Source organism: Lycorma delicatula, chromosome 2 (assembly GCF_047948215.1).
Source record: "Lycorma delicatula isolate Av1 chromosome 2, ASM4794821v1, whole genome shotgun sequence".
In the NCBI taxonomy this organism is placed as follows: domain Eukaryota; kingdom Metazoa; phylum Arthropoda; class Insecta; order Hemiptera; family Fulgoridae; genus Lycorma; species Lycorma delicatula.
Genome location: NC_134456.1, coordinates 35278157 through 35280845, shown reverse-complemented (window position 1 = coordinate 35280845; position 2689 = coordinate 35278157).

Below are 2689 nucleotides of genomic sequence, written 5' to 3'. Positions count from 1 at the left end.
TAATACATATAAAACATTCTTAATAAATCATTAATTTCTTTTTGCTCTTAGCCATGGATTAAATTAATTAAAAATACTTTTATGAAATAAAATATCAATTCATCGGTATTTCAGTCTGAAATGTATTGAGGGTGATCAAATTTTCCAGACACTATAATGAATTAATCCAGGTCACTGGTAAGGCTAGTAAACATGCTTGTGCCATAGATCTAACAGTAGTCACATTTGTTGTTATTTTTAAACAAAAAATTCTGAAAATTCATCAAAATGAATACATTTAAATACACATATTAAATTAGAAACCCCAAAAGTTGTTTGATAAGTAATAATTAAAAGATGTTATTGCTTATAACACTTAAAAATGAAAATTGCGTATTATATATAAAAAAATTTTTTCTGATGAAATTAGATTTAACCATACACTCAACTCTCACTGCAACACAAACTTAAAAGATACATAAAAACAAAATACAGACATCACACTAAAATAATATAGCAAGATTTTGAAAAGAGAATAATAAAAAATAGCTTTCTGAACAAAACCAAATAAACTGACCTATACAACACAATGCCAAATAAACAATATTAAGAGAATGCAGATTAAACTGTTGTAATTTCATAAAGCTGTAACTAAATGAGAAGATTCACAATAAAGATTTATAAACACATAAAAAAATTACACAATTTGGTATCCACCAACCACCTCGGAGAAGCACATCACATTATTAATAACTGATCTAGATATTCTACATATACATAAAAACACCTCAATATACTTACAAAGTATGAAAAATACAAATAAACATCAAACAAATATTTTGGCCACATTCTAATTTTTTGATCTTTTAATACAGTAAGCTTTTTTTTAATTCAAAAGTGGTATGTTCTTAATGTTTAGAAGAAAATCTATCATAACTATGCTATTTCTTTCCTCAACATAAGGAATTCACTGAAGCAACAGAACTTTCTAAATAGAAATAACTGACAGTCATGTAATCATAGCTTAATCTGGTTTTACTGTACAAAAATTTAATTAATTAAGAAATAACACAACAATATAAATAAAAATAAATGTATATACTTATACAAGATACAAACTGAATGAAAACTAGAAAAACTGCATGAAATGACCAATATAATAAAACTTATTATTTACCAGCATAACTTTGCCTTACTTAATATAGTGAGTTAGTTCTACAGGCAACCAAAAAAAAAAAAAAAAAAAATTAGTGCTAATGACATAATATTAAAATGCCATTAAACAATTTCAAGCAAAGAACTCAACAATCACAATTTTATTGGAAAAGGTGTCAAACAAGTAAATAAATAAATATATATATATATATATATATATATATATATATATATATATATATATATATATATATATATATATATATATATATTATATGCAAATTTTAGAATCAGTCTTTGTGTGAAAAGCCTAGTTAATTTGTCAAAAGCTGACAATTTTAACTATAATAAATTAGGATTTTACAAAATGAGACCAATTGTAAATGTGAAGCTCAATTAGCTAAATGCTTAAGTTTAACAAACTGACAAGGGTTTTTGTAAAAAGAGAGTTTCCACAATTCACTTGTGTCATTTACATTATACATAAAAAAAATTAAATTATACAAAAAATAATTTATTAATGCACACAATTAGAGGATAATGTTCAGTTGCCAATTCTTTTATACATTCATATAAATCTTCTAAAATTTTTTTTTGTTTTGCATATGAAAAGTCTTTACATCAGAGGTTTAATGTCTGACTCACCAAACACCAATTCAATTAAAAAACTACCTTTCAACTGTTGATGATCTCATAAAAGGAAATCCCTTTAAAACAACTGGTGGACAGAGAAAAAGATAAATAGCAACATCTGTATTATGTGTTAACAGAAAACAACAAAAGAAACTGTGTAGTAATACTTATAATATGCGTTATAGAAATGGGTTGATAGGACCCAAAGTGTAATTGGATTGATTTTTGACATCAATTACTCCTTTTTACTCCTTTTCAATATCTTTTAATTTTTAATTATTGAACATCACCTGAGGCAAAATGAGAATAAACAGTGGAATGGTGCAACATATTCAGTTGAAAAATTACTTAATTCAACTTTAAGTAGTAATTAGAAAATATTCTACACCCTTTAGTATCATTATGTTAGTTAACTTTATGCTGAAAATGTTCCTCTATCCATCTACTGTTTTGGCACTTGGTGATTTAATTTTTTTTAACACAAAATAAATACTAAAACTCTACACACTCAAACTTCACAGTGATTGCGGAAATAAGAAAAGTGAAGTAAAATTTGTAAATAAAACAACATAGTCTTATTTTTGTAAATTTCTGTGAAATGTAGAAAAAGGTTGGTAGACCATTGTAAAATAATAAAAATGAGCAGTAAGCATTTTTCTATAAGTGTAATAAATTTTTCCTAGTTTTCCTCTCAACAATTCAAAATATGTTTATATATATATATAAATTAACTAACAATTATATAGTTAACTAACTTTTAAAATTATCTATCTAAAATTACTAATAAAGTAAATGATAATTTTATAAATTTACATATTTTTGTATGGTTTTTCTATAAACACAGAAATTTAATATATTTACAGAATAATGAATAAAAACTGAATGAAATACTTTTATTGTTTAAATACATTTTTATAAATGA